Genomic DNA, 14,771 nt, shown 5'->3' on the forward strand with positions numbered 1-14,771 from the left:
ACTTAGATTTTTAGATTCATACAAATTTCTATCTGAACCACTTTCTAAATTGGCTAAAAACTTGGAAATGTGTCATTTCAAAAATTTAAAGAAATGGTTTGATAATACAGTACCACCTGGAAATGATTCATTGTTCAATTTGTTGGCTGAAAAATTGGCTTACCCTTACGATTATATGGACTCATTAGAAAAATATGATGAGGAAGAGTTACCATCTAGGGGAAATTTCTACAACTCCTTGAATGATGAACATGTAGATGAACAGGAATTTTTACGTGCTCAAAAAATTTGGGAACATTTCAACATTAAAAATCTAAAAGAGTTTACAATGTTGTACAATAAAATTGATGTACTCTTGCTAGCAGATGTGATTGAAAATTTCAGAAAAACTGCACTTGAAATTTACAAGTTAGATCCACTTTGGTATTATACTACCCCCGGATTTGCTTGGGATTGCATGTTGAAAACAACAAAACAAAAATTGGAATTGATAACTGATGTAGACATGTTGTACATGTTTGAAAATGCCAAGCGTGGTGGAATTTCCCAATGTTCAAATAGATATGAAAAAGCCAATCATAAGTACATGGGTGAAAAATTTGATAAAAATAAAGAATCAACATTCATTCAGTATTTGGATGCAAATAATTTATATGGATGGGCTATGAGTAAACATTTACCATATGGAGGGTTTTGGTGGGCAAATCCAAACGATTTTACTTACAGTAGAATTTTGAAAATGAGAGATAACCAAAGCAAAGGATATCTGTTTGAAGTTGATTTAAGCTATCCAGAAACATTACATGATTATCATTCTGATCTACCTTATTGTGCAGAAAATATTATTGATGAAAATAGACTTCCTAAATTATTCACAACATTATATGATAAGAAGAAATATGTTTTACATTATTTGAATCTTAGACAGGCTCTTGAAGCAGGTTTGAAATTGGAAAAAATTCACAGAGTTATTCAATTCAACCAATCAGATTGGATGAAAGTATATATTGATAAAAATACAAAGCATAGACAAAATGCAAAAAATGAATTTGAAAAAGACTTTTTTAAATTGATGAATAACTCGGTGTTTGGTAGAACAATGATGAATGTGCGAAATCATGTGGATATAAAATTGATTAGTGAAGGTAAAAAATATACAAAGTATGTTTCAAAACCAAATTTTGTAAAATCAACATTTTTTGCAGAAGATCTTGCAGCTGTTCACATGAAAAAAACTCACATCAATTTCAATCAACCAATTTATGTGGGTGTTTCTATTTTAGATATTTCAAAAACATTGATGTATGATTTCTATTATAGGTTGAAGAGAGAATATAAAAATGATGTTAAACTTTTGTATACTGATACAGACTCATTAATTTTGTCAATAAAAACGCCAGACTTTTACAGTGATATGAAAGGAATGATTGATGAATTTGACACATCAGACTATCCTGAGAATAATATATATGGTATTCCTCAAGTTAATAAAAAAGTTATTGGTAAATTCAAAGATGAAATGAAAGGAAAAAGTATTGAAGAATTCATAGGGTTAGCTTCTAAATTGTACTCCATCAAAGTATTTGAAGAAGATGAAAAGAAAAGAGCAAAAGGAGTGAAGAAACATGTAATCAAAAATCAAATCACCCATAATGATTATAAAGAATGCTTAGAGAAGAAAATAACAAAGAGTTTCAAGCAGAAAATTATACAAAGTAAAAATCATAATATTTACACATTTGAACAAGATAAAAGAGGTTTATCTCCATTTGATGACAAGAGATGTATATTTGACAATGAAACTTTACCTTGGGGACATTATAAACTAGAAGTAGAAAGACAGAATTTTATCACACATTTGAAAACTCTCTCTTCACTAATATAAATAACTTTGGTTAAAATTTTTTTTTCCTTATTATAAAATAATAATATGATCAATAATGAAAAGGGGCATCTTAAATTATTACTCTCTCATGTAAATTGGTATGATGTTTCAAGTAATCAGGAACTATCAGAAAATTTAATCAGAGAATTCAAAGACAAAGTATATTGGTTTGCAATTTCAGTTCATCAAAAACTGTCAGAAGATTTCATTAGGGAATTCAAAGACAAAGTATATTGGTTTGCAATTTCAGTTCATCAAAAACTGTCAGAAGATTTCATTAGGGAATTCAAAGACAAAGTAAATTGGGAAGAAATTTCACGTTATCAAAAACTATCAGAAAATTTCATAAGGGAATTCAAAGGCAAAGTAAATTGGGAAGAAATTTCACGTTATCAAAAACTATCAGAAGATTTCATCATGGAATTTAAAGATTGTGTAAATTGGCATTGGATTTCAGGTCATCAAAAACTGTCTGAACATTTCATTAGAGAATTCAAAGATCAAGTAAATTGGCATTGGATTTCATGCCATCAAAAACTGGCTGAAGATTTCATTAAAGAATTTAAAGACCAAGTATGCTGGGAATGTATTTCATGGAGTCAAAAACTGTCTGAACATTTCATTAGAGAATTCAAAGACAAAGTAGATTGGAAAGAAATCTTAGAAAATCAAGAACTATCAGAAGATTTCATATGTGAATTGAAAGATTGGGTATCTAGGAAAAAAATGCATTAGTTAAAAGAATTGTTTTCTATAATAAAATGAGTTCTATTATAGAATTGGATAATTTTATAACAAATACTTTAAGGAACAATATTCAATTATTTCAAGAATCTAAGCAAAGAGTGAAAACATACAACATTGAGGATGCTCTTTCTCCAGAAGTTGTGAATGATTTTAAAAACATGGACAAGTTTCAATTTTCAGAAAGCATATTGATGTTATATTTGAGAATGAGAGAAAACTTGATGAAAACAAATGTGAATACATATTTGAATGAAATGAAAAAAATCATTCCTTATGAGATTATGAAGGAAGCTTCACAGAGATTTGGTCTCATATGCAATGTATCAAAAAAAGAGTATTATCCATCCAAAAGGTGTCAAAACTGTGGAAATACTCGAGAATTTTTCAAAGATCGAGATAATATTTTAATATGCAAAAAATGTTTTGCCGAGGTAATTCACTACAAACATAATTCTAAACCTCATTGCTTCAAGAAACAAAATTCAAACTACAATAGGTTAAGTAATTTCAAAAAGTGTTTGGAGAAATATCAAGGAAAACAAACTGATTTTATAAGTCCAGAGGTTTATATACATTTACAAGAAGCTTTATCTACATTTGGACAAGTGAAAAAATCAACTGTTTTTTATTTCTTGAAAGAACTAGGTTATCATAAACACTATGACGATTATATTCTAATTCATTCTAATTTAACAGGGCAGAAACCAAGTGATATTTCCCATTTAGAACAACAACTTCTAAATGATTTTGAAAAATTTTCCAATCAATTTGATTTGATAAATAGCCATAGAAAAAACTTTATAAATATGAAATTTCTTTTACATAAATTAATGTTGAAAGATGGTCACAATTTTGATCCAGAAGATTTCATTTCACTTGGCAACAAGAGGGAATGTGATGAAATATGCAGAAAAATATTCCTTTCTTTAGGATGGAAATATTCATCTAATTAACTGCTTTGTTCTTTTAGAACACTGTTCTAAAAGATATTACCACTTTTTATAATTTTTTGTAACCACTAAAGCTGTATAAAACTCATTGTTTGGACTCACACATCTGTACGCATTTTGATCTGTAAAAGTTAGATTTTTGATTTCAATAAACAAGTCTGTGGTACGAATTCGCTCATTAGAAATGATGGATTCATTGTTATAATTGAACCACTTATTATTTGACTGAAATTTCTCAAAATTATAAACACATTCAATTTTTGTATTGACTCCCTCTGTTTCCATAAGCAATTTTACCCAAGTTTTTGTCACCAAATGCTGTTGACTCTTTAAATTTTGCTGCGACACTACCAAATAATCATAGTAATAGTTACTTGAAGATTCACCAAATTTTTTTGTTCTAATTCGACACATGTATTGTCCTTCATTTATAACTTTCAAAAATGATACAACCTCAACCTTTTTCTTCGATGTTGAATTCAAATATTCAAATTTATTGATACTTAAACGTTCTGGAATGTCAAAAGGAACATCTTTAAGCCATTCCAGCTGATACACAAATTCTTGTTCTGAAAATGTAACATTACAAAATAGTGTAACCCCATCATTGTTGACTATTTTTTGAGATCTGAAGAATAAATCATGTTCTTGTAAAGTTGATACAAAAAGGGTAAACAGAATAATACCAGCACACTTCATTTTATAATAGGAAAAAAAATTTTTCTACTATAAATGAGCAATAATTACAATTTAGTAAATGAAAATGTTAATATAAGAAAGGAATTGAAGGCAATGTATCAGGCAAGTAAAGCAGGTAAAATTTATAAGCAAGAAGTATTGGAAGAACAGTTTAAGCCAATCATTACACCACTAGAAAAAATTAGAAACCAAATAACTCAAAATGTTCCAGAAACCTTCCAAATACCTTCCCAAAATCTTCCAGAAACCTTCCCACAACCTACCCAAAATATGCTTGAGTGGAATAGTTCTCATGAAAATGTTCTTGGCGAAATAGCAAAACAATATTTACAATTTTATGCTGCTGATGATAAAAAAGAAATTTGTGATACTACTTTTGGGATTCGATATGATCCAGACATTAATAAATGGATGATTGGCAATGAAGAAATTAATTTTAATGGTAATAACATCAAGTTTAAAGGTGGTATTGAATTTAAAGGAACTCATGGTTTATGGCAGTTGTTGACATTAAAAAATCCAGATCCAAATGAGTATGATTCTGAAGATTTAAAGGATTTTTGGAAAATTATTGATAAAACCAGTAGTTATAAACAAAATAATAATCCATCTTCCAGAGTGAAATCAAGTTGTGGAATCAAATACATTTCTGTAATAAAACCTTTACTGGATAAATATCTGAAAAAGGGGGGAGGGTTGTATCAAAGTGATAGCATAGATAGTTATCTAGAAAAATTAATCACAATTTACTCAGAGATTCAAAAAGGATCTTTAGATGGTAAGGCAATAGTACCAATTTTAAATCATCTCAAAAAAATGAATTTGTATGCCAACACATCTGGGGATAAATATATTTATTGGGATAACTTGCCTGAATTGTTTGATAAATTAGTTGTTTTGTATGGTGAAAAGAAAGCTGGAAATTCCAACCCTCATTTAAGAAATGAAATTGTTAGGATTTTGCAAGAACTTAAAGAACTTTGAAAAAAAAAATTTCCTATTATAAAATGAATAGTGACTCTCCATGTAGTAGTGAAGGAAATAATTCTAATACACAAAGTGGGAGAACAAGCTCCCAGCATCAAAATATGAAAACATGTATTTTCTTGATGACGATTCTCTTGAAAAGTATTTGGAAATTTAGAAAAAAAGTGATTAGACGCAAAAAGAAGAAATGATATTTTTTTTCTGTAATAAACATGAATAGTAACAACTTTAAAACTATATTGAATGACAAAATTCGACAAAGAATTCCCAAGGTGATGTTTGATGGTGAAGTGAAAGAAGGTAGTGGTATGTTGGGTACAGTTGCAAATTGGGCAATAAAGAAGCTTCCATTACCTCCCATGCATTTAGAAGATCATAATTTTACTGGACCCTGGACAAATCCAACTTTACAAATATTGAAAGGAGTTGAACCAAGAAATAAACTGGATTATGCATCTAGGAGACATGATGTTGCTTATGAATTGATGGAAGATCCTGCTGAACTTCATGAAGCTGATTATATATTACAGAGAGAAGCTTCAAATATTGCACGTGATAAAGATACAAGTAAAAAATTGGAAAAACAAGCTCAGCTTGTGGATGCTGTCATGGGTGCAAAAAGGTACTTTGGTACCGGTATGAAAAAGGAAAATTATGAAAAAATTCCTGTCAATTTAGATGAAAAAGAGCAACTGTTAATTCTAGAGGGAATAAAGTTAGGGAAACCAATTACTTTAAACTTGGATCACAAACAATTGATTCGAACAAAAAACAGTGTGATGAAAGAAACTTATTTACCAGTGACAACATATCAAAAGAAGGAAATCAGCAAAGCGCGTACCCAAAAGAAATCAGTCAAGATAAAGTTGTCTGCAAAACAATTGGAATTTATCAACACAAATAATAAAACTGGAGGTTTCTTACCTGCTCTAGTTGCTGCTTTACCAGCTATAGCTGCGGCATCATCCATAATTAAAAATGGTTTTGATGCCTATAGCAATCATAGAGCAAACAATCAGTTAGTTGAAGAAGTTAAAAAAAGATATAAAGAAGAAAAACCTCTTCACAAACAACTAACTGATATACTAGAGGAACCAGTAAAGTCTGGTACAGGTTTGGAAAACAACGAAAAGGTTTTGCAATTTATAAATAATTCTAAAGATATCAAATTAGCTATGAAGAAAGTAGGAAGAGGATTATATTTGAATCCAGCTTCTCATCGAAAACCTGTTGAAGGTGAGGGGTTATATTTAAATCCAGCTTCTCATCGAAAACCTGTTGAAGGTGCTGGGGTTAATGTGAAAGCAAAAAAAAAAAGAGGAAGGGAGGTTAATAAAAATTCCTATTAAACCCTTATCCAATATGGAACTGGAATTATATGCAAAGGAATTGTGTATACCTTATTTTAGGGGAGTGTTTATGAAAGATCAACTACCAAAACAAATTGGAAGAAATGAAAGCATGATTATCAATTTAGATGATTCTATTGGACCGGGATCTCATTGGGTTTGTTTTTTCAAGAAAGATGATTATATAATTTATTTTGATTCTTTTGGTGAAAGACCTCCTAGTGAAGTACTAAACTATTTTCAAAAGAATGTATATTATAATGTTGACCAAAAGCAAAATTTCAATCAAGTTATTTGTGGACATCTTTGTTTGAAATTTTTAGCTGAGTTCTAAGTATTTTAAGAGAATTTCTCTTAAAATTACATTTCTCTAATATCCAATGCTACATAAATTTTTTCATCACCAAAATCCAACAGATTACCATCTTGATCTACAATCTGAACTACAATTTCCCTGAAAGAATGTGTATTTATTTCATAGTATAAGTAGTGATATGGGATTATCCAATATTTTTCACCTATTGGAGCTGACCAGGGGTGGGAGTATATTACACCACCTCCTCCTTCTCCATTTTCATAATTTGTATTCACTAAATTACATTTTACTTGAATAGCAGTAAGAGGAAAAATGTCAATCATTCTATCTGAATGATGTGTTACATCTTTTTCTAAAACCCTTTCACTATAACCCAAAACTCTACAAATAGAGTTGGGTACACTAAAGTCAACTTTTTTACCTTCAGATATTATCTTTACTTTATGAGTATATGGTGTTAAATTCATTTTCAATTTATCTGCTGCACACCTTCTCTCTTTAATTGCTTGTAAGATATCTTCTACTTTGTACTTATCTCCAGGAATGTGAATGTAATGACGACACTCTTTATCTAATAACTTATCTAGATGTAAATCTTCCCTTTTTTGTATTATTGTACTTAGTTTATCAAATTCCTTTGCTTTGATTGTACTCTCTAGATTATCCACATCATAAATTCCTTCTGGAACTGTAATCATCTTCTTTTCATCTTCTGAAAGATCAAATCGTATATTTTTTCTCTCAACATTATATAAAGAGTTGAATTTTTTATCTCTTATAGCGTTGATAATATCCGTAACTTCGTAGGCACCTTCTGGAATATAAATTTCCTCGTGATTTCCTTGATCATCTACAAGATCAAGCCTGTTGTTATGTTTTCTTACATTCATTAAAGAATTAAAGAGACTAAGAATGAGTAAACAAACTCCATAGAGTTTATTAGAACACAGATTAACTCTATTTTTAAATATTGTGTGAATGTAAGAAGATAAAGTTTCTCCTTTACGTTCGCCTATTAAATCAAATCTCATATTTATAATACAAAAAAAAAAATCCTAATATAAATGAAGAAAAAACGTATTATAAAAGTAGTTAAAAGTGATATACCTATTGAAATTGAAAATTATGATTACAAGGAGGTGGGTCCACGATATAATAGAAATTTTCCAAATGTAATTCGAGCTGGTATATTTGGTCCATCAGGTTGTGGTAAAACCAATCTTTTAATTCAAATTCTAATGGAAATAAATACATATACCCATATTTATCTTTGCTCAAAAACATCTCATCAAGAAAAATATATTCGATTGAAAAACATAATAGATATTATCAACAGAACATCGCCAGAACAGAACATTGGTTTTAGTACTATATTACCTCAAGATTTGAAAGAACCTGAAGAAATGAAACCAAATTCAGTTATAATTTTTGACGATGTTTTGACAGACCCCAAGATAAAATAGCAAATTTCTATCTGATAGGAAGACATTACAATATTTCTTGCTTTTATCTAGCTCAATCCTATTCAAAATGTCCAAAACAATGTATAAGAGATAATTTTAATTTACTGGCAATTTTTATGCAAGATCTTAGAAATTCGAGACACATTTACGATAATCATGTCTCGCATTTAGTAACACTTGATGAATACTTGGAAATGTGCAACATTTGTTGGAAAACTAAACATGGTTTTCTGGTAATTGATAAAGATTGTGATAATGTGAATGAAATTTTTAAACAAAGTTTCAAAGGATTTTTTTATATACAATAAATAAATGGAAGAAGCTAAAGAATTACATGCACCTATTAGGAAAAAGTTTTGTAAAAGAAGTATTGTAACCAAAGGTATTGATGATTTATGGGCAGCTGATTTATTAATTATGGACAAATATTCCAAAGAAAATGATGGTTTTAAATATATGCTCAATGTTGAAGATACATTTTCTAAATTTGTATGGATTGAACCTTTGAAGAATAAGTCAGGTAAAGCAGCTACAGATGCTTTTGAAAATATTTTGAAAATCTCAAAAAGAAAACCCAATTTACTTCATGTGGACAAAGGTGGAGAATTTGTAAATCAAACTTTCAAGACAATGCTGAAAAAACACAACATTAAAATGTATCATACCAATAATGAGGAAAAGTCTGCAATAATTGAACGTTTCAACAGAACATTAAATCAAAAGTTGAAAATTTATTTTGAGATGAGGAAGAATTTCAGATGGATTGATATTTTACCTAAAATACTAGAAGAATATAACACAAAAGATGTTCATAGAACTATTGGTATGCCACCTATTAAAGTTGATAAGGATAATGCAGAAGAAATTTTGATGAAATTTAACAAAAATAAACCCAAATGTAAATCGAATCAGAAATTTAAGCAGGGAGATAGAGTTAGAATTTTTGCATATAAAAAAGTTTTTGATAACAAGTACAAGAATAACTGGACTAAAGAAATTTTTGTAGTTGATGAAATATTTCACACAACTCCTGTAACTTATTCTATTAAAGATACTGATGGTGAAGAAATTGAAGGGAAATTCTATAATGAAGAACTTTTAAAATCCAAGTTTTAATAAAAAAAAATTTTTCCTATTATAAATATGATACAAAATTACATTGAAAGTGAAGACTTTGTAGTCTACAGACCCTCTCCACAAGATGACATAAATAAAGGAAATAGTAAAATTCGTATAAGAACATACAATGAAGATGTCATTACCCATCCACATAGAAGTGGATTACTTGTGAAAGGAATTGTTACAGTGACTAAAAATTCTGACAAGAGTGCTGTAGCAGAACTTGATTTGAAAAAAATATCATTTGTTACTAATCCACTACCACATTTATTTTCAAAAATTGAATATTTGGAATGTGATAAAGTAATAGATTCAGTTGAAGAGCCAGGTGTGGTTACTACTATGAAAGGAATTGTTTCATTTGGTTCTGATTCGATTTACAATGATGGAGGCTGGAATATCTCCTCTCCAAACTCAAATGTTCTGAACAAATCTGGGTATTTTACTTTGTATGATCCTTTAGAAACACTATTTGGTTATCATGAGGATCACAAGGATTATGTATTTCACGTCCCACATGAATTAAGGTTAACAAAAACCCATCTCAATAATTATAATAATATGTTTCAAGTTGATAGTACTTTTGCAAATGAACATACTATTACTATAAAATTTACAGATGTTGCGTTGATAATGTCACAGGTAAAATTGAGAAGAGAAATGGAAAACAAATGTCTAAAACAAATACTGGCTTCAAAAGATTTACCACAAATTTTTAGACATTGGGGATATGAGTTTAAAACTGGTATAACAACAAAAAAGTATACATGTGAATATACTTGTGATGGGAATCCAATATTTATTCTTATTGGGATGCAAAAAAATAGAAATGATAACATCAAAGTGGATAATAGTCAATTTGATTTATGTGGCCTTGAAAACGTTCAAGCTGTTCTCAACAATAATGAACATTATCCTAAAACTGAACTAAATATAAATAGTTCAGAAAATGATTATAATAAAATTTATCAAATGTTTAAAAATTTCAAACTAGCTTATTATGGTAATGAAGGGAAACCAATTTGTTCTATAAATGATTATGCCAACAAATATCCCATAATAGCTATTGATTGTACCTGCCAACCTGAAAGCATAAAGGAGAGTACCACAAACGTAAAATTAAAATTTAGATTCAAGGAAGCTCTTTCTGCTGATACAGTAATACACATTGTAACTATTTATAATGTTGTTTCTACTTATAACCCTTTCACAAATAGAGCTGTTGTAAATTAATCTTACATCTTTTATGAAAAAATTTTTCATAAAAAAGTTTTTTATTCACATCATTAAAGTCTGACAATATGAATATTACTTGAGTCTAAGTTACATAAAATATGTTCAATTAAGCCTTTTGAAATATTGCGATTTACTATGTCTTTAAGTTCTTTTGGTAGTTTTTCATTTTCTGAAATTGCGCACTAATTTACTTTGTCTTTGAACTCTATTATGAAATTTTCTGATAAATATTGATACCTTGAAATTCTATACCAATCTACTTTGTCTTTAAATTCTCTTATGAAATCTTAGCATCTCATGCCATGAAATTCCTCTCCAATCTACTTTGTCTTTGAATTCCCTTATGAAATCTTCTGATAGTGCTTGATTTCCTGAAATTTCACTCCAATCAACTTGATCTTTGAATTCTCTTATAAAGTTTTCTGATAGTGTTTGATGTTTTGAAATCCATTTAAAATCTACTTGATCTTTGAACTCTCTTATAAAGTTTTCTGATAGTGCTTGATTTCCTGAAATTTCACTCCAATCTACTTCATCTTTGAATTCTCTTATAAAGTTTTCTGATAGTTTTTGACGCCATGAAATCCTTTCCCAATTTACTTGATCTTTGAATTCTCTTATGAAATACTCAGATAGATCTTGATATCTTGAAATCTTTTTCCAATGTACTTGATCTTTGAATTCTCTTATAAAGTTTTCTGATAGTTTTTGATAACGTGAAATTTCTTCCCAATCTACTTTGTCTTTGAATTCCCTTATGAAATCTTCTGATAGTTTTTGATGAACTGAAATTTCCTCCCAATCAACATAATCTTTTATTAATTCAAGGTGGCTCTTTTCAATAGTGTTCATTATTTATTTTATAATAGAAAGAAAAAAAAATGTCAATTTGTTTTAATCAAATGCAAAAATTTCTCTTCAATAACAACCTCCACATCTGGTGGGTGCATTAGTTAAAAGAATCAGTTTCTATGATAAAGGTGCTGATGTTTGTGTTGTCACTTTATTAAGTGATAATGTTTTCTTTAACTAGTGGTATAATGGTAATGTTGTGATGAAATTTTTGCATTTGTTTGAAATGTTTAGGTTTTGATGAAATTTTTGCATTTGTTTGAAATGTTTAAGTATTGCAAAAAATTTTGCATTTCATTTCAATATCTAAGTTTTGTAAATATTTTTGCATTTGATTGAATGAAAAACTATGTGAAGGTTTATGTGAAATTTTTCACATAAGTTTCCACATACTTTTGAATTTAAAAAGTATTGTAAGAATTCTTACTCCAGTGCCAGGAAATACATTTTATATCTACTTATAGGTACCTGGGATCCATTGTTGATAACAAATGAGGCAGTGAAGCCAAGATAAAACATACAGTGCAAATCACACAAAGTGTCATGTCTCGCCTAAAGAAGATATGGTCAGATGCAGCAGTGAGCTAGACTTTGAAGATACGGCTTAATATAAACACTCTGGTTTTCTCAGGTTTCCTCTACGCATCAGAAACCTGGACAGTATGGGAAGGAGACAGGAGAAGAACTGACACGCTTGAGATGTGATGCTGTGGGAGAATGCAATGGATCCTATGGATGGTGAAGAGGACCAATGTGTCTGTCCTGGGGGAAATTGGTGTTCAGAAGAGGTTGTTGTTGGTGGTACTCAACCAAATCCTCAAATACATACTTCAGACATGTCACAAAAGCAGATGCGATGGAGTTGCTATTCATTCAGGGCAAGGTAGAGGGAGCAAGAGGGCGCGGATGCTCTCCCATCAGATGGACAGACTCCATCCGGAAGGCCATCTTTGGAGTGCGGATTTTGGCACAGTTGATGGGCCAAAAGTGTCAAAATGGGCCAGGATGAGTCTTTTACATATACTAGCACGCATCAGGAGCACCCAAAACAGAGACACATGGAGGTAGCAGGTGTATCCTGTCACGGAGGTGGCGGCTTAGGGGTGAAGGGGCACCAAGAAGAAGATTCGGTTTCAAAGGATAGTATTTCAGATTCTGAGTCGACAGGGGCATATAAGAATAAGCCCTCAACCAGGGACAAAACTATTACGCTCCCCCCCCCCCCCCCCGGTGGTCAAATCTTGAAAAAGTCAGCAAATTTTGAAAATTTTGAAAATTTTGAAAGTATCATTTTTCTGCCAATAATTGCCAAAAATCCTGCTTTTTGTCGAAAAGTGTCAAAAATTCTCGGTTTTTTCCCCCAAATGTATTCCAAGAAGTGTTACTTTTTGCCTAAATTTCAACTTGTTAGAAATTCGTTTTTATCGAAAATTTTCAAAAATTAGAAAGGTGTGTCCGTTTTTTTACCTAGAAAATACGAAAAAATGTAGCACGTTTTTGAAAAACATACATGTTATTTTTCTGCCAATTCTCAAAAATAGCTGATTCTTGTTGAAATTGTCAAATTTTTGCTTTTAGAAAAATTCTCGCAATTACTAAAATATTTTCACTTTTTTCTCAAATATTTTCCCTCGCTTAATTTTTGCCAGAAATTACCAAAAAGTATCATTTTTTGCCAATATTTTCCAAAAAGTCCTGCTTTTTGCTGAAATTATCAAAGTCTTGCTTTGTACTAAAATCTGTAAAAAAATTCTCAATTTGTAACAAAATTTCTAAAAATTGTTTTTTTTTCGAAAAAATTCCAAAAAGGCTTACCTCTTTTAAAAATTATCCAAAAATCGTGTTGGGACTGATTTTCATCATTTTTAATGGATGAATATAAGTATCTACGAATACATGTTTTTTTTTTTAAAAGATGGTCAATTTTAGATTTTCAACAAGTCGATAGAAACCGAACAGGTAATAAATTTGAGCAGGTGAAAATTTGCTGGAGCAAGGAGGGGAGGAGATAAGACCATTCCTTTTTCAAAAATTTAAATCGGCGGTGAAAACCTCGAGAGGTTTTTATTGCATGGCTTTGACAATATTTTTAAACTATGGGACAATAAAACCGAAGCTCATTAAATTTCACCGGAGAAAACCTAAAAATAACGCCTTTTCGTCGAACAAATCGATCAGCAAACAAAAGATATCGTCTTGTTAACCGCGTTTAACCAAACAGACATTCGCGAAACAGCCAGATACACTCATCGCTTTTCGATTCACACGAAGCTATTAACAAGTTGAACCTTTTATTCGGTAGCATGGAGCATGGCTCATTAAACCATAAGGAAATCGACAAGCAACACCGCATCTTCGGCTTCTTCGCGCCCGAAATTGACATAGCCAATTAGATGAAATACTTACTCGTATCTCGCGAATCGCGAGCTGCCAATGTTTTTGTGCAAATTTACGATTATTCTGTATCGATTGCAATTACCAACAAGTCGATAAATTTCAGAGAAAAACTCGAAACAGTCGAGTCGTAAATATGAGTAACGAACGGAGCTCTGTAACGCCGCGCCGCGTTGCTTATATAATAAAATCAATTATTTATACGAATTTGCGAGCTTTTTATTCGATTTATGCGGCAAGGAGAGGTGTGAAAAAAGACGTAAAAATTTTATACCTCGCGTTGGTCGTATTAAAAGAGTAAAAAATCTAACCAGGTGTATCTCTATTATAGCTGTTCCCGCCTTACGAAGTACTTTTGGAACTCATCGCTGAAATCAAACGAGATCGAAAGAACATGTCCTAAAATTCCGGATGGCCAAAATTTTTGGCAAATTTGAGAGAATTTTTAAAAATTTAAAGAAGATGTTTTCAAGGCAATTTTATAACTTTTTTTATAGAATATGATTTTTTTTAGCAATGTGAACCAATGTGAATAATTTCTTCAATATTCAACCCTCATAATACGTCAACAAGTACTTACCTACCAGTTTTAAGACATTCTGGAGCCTCCAGCGATTTTTCATTTTTCTCCAGAAAATTTCGAATTGCTACGCGAGCAAAACGTTTTAATGAGAAAAAAGTACAAAAAAGAACTACCTCTTATCCTCCCCTCTCTTAGGTGATTTTTTTTGAAAATATATATCATTCAGGATATTTTGAAAATGGATTTCAAAC

At 30.4% G+C, this 14,771-nt stretch overlaps 1 protein-coding gene across 3 annotated transcripts in view; it reads left to right on the plus strand.

Moving 5' to 3' along the window:
• Positions 1 to 14,771, plus strand: part of LOC135845651 (uncharacterized) — a 216,707-nt gene that overhangs the window by 58,336 nt on the left and 143,600 nt on the right. The window lies entirely within an intron of this gene.

Source organism: Planococcus citri, chromosome 1 (assembly GCF_950023065.1).
Source record: "Planococcus citri chromosome 1, ihPlaCitr1.1, whole genome shotgun sequence".
Classification (NCBI taxonomy): domain Eukaryota; kingdom Metazoa; phylum Arthropoda; class Insecta; order Hemiptera; family Pseudococcidae; genus Planococcus; species Planococcus citri.